Consider the following 756-nt stretch of genomic DNA (forward strand, 5'->3'; position numbering starts at 1 on the left):
AGGAGGCACGAGGTGCCGGCAGGGCCCAGTGGGGACAGGGGATGTGACCGGGCTTCTGCCCGGCCGCTAGGATCACACCCCCGGGTGCTCTGCTCATGGGCGTGCATGCGAGTGCATCTGTGTGTGCATGCTCCAGTCTGCATCTGCGTGCGTGCACATGTGTGTGTACACATCTACGCGTGTGCGTGCGTGCACGTGTGTGCGTACGTATCGACACACGCATGTGTGTGCACATGTGTGTGTCTCTACATTTACAACATCCCTAAAGAGCACTCGGCCCCAAATCCCAGGGTGCAGGGAAGGGGAGAAGGGTGAGCTGGGCGAGCTTTGCTCACACGTGCAGACACACGCGCGTGCGCGCACGCATGCACCCCACCCCACCCCACTGCTCGGGGACACCCGCACTGACGTCCCAGCTGCTGGGGCATCACTCGTGCCCCAGCCCGTGGGGTCAGGACAGTGCTGCCCCCCTGCGCCAGCCCCGTCTGGGGGGGACCATCCAGGCTGGGGGTCGTGGCTGCTGGCCTGTCCCACACATTGGGGACCTGGTGGCACCTACGGTGGGACCGTGGGGCTGGGACGTGCGATAGCTGCAGGCTGGGTCCTCCGATAATGGCCCCCAGCGTTATCTGGGTGCTGTCAAGGGCTCCCCTCCCTGTAGCAACCCTGGGGATTTTGGGGCTCCCTCCCCCCTGGGGTGCCCCGCTGCCCCCTGACAGGGTGCTATTGGCTGGGACCCCTTTGCAGGGGCAGAGG

This window comes from Egretta garzetta, unplaced genomic scaffold, assembly GCF_000687185.1.
Source record: "Egretta garzetta isolate BGI_Z169 unplaced genomic scaffold, ASM68718v1 scaffold385, whole genome shotgun sequence".
NCBI lineage: Eukaryota > Metazoa > Chordata > Aves > Pelecaniformes > Ardeidae > Egretta > Egretta garzetta.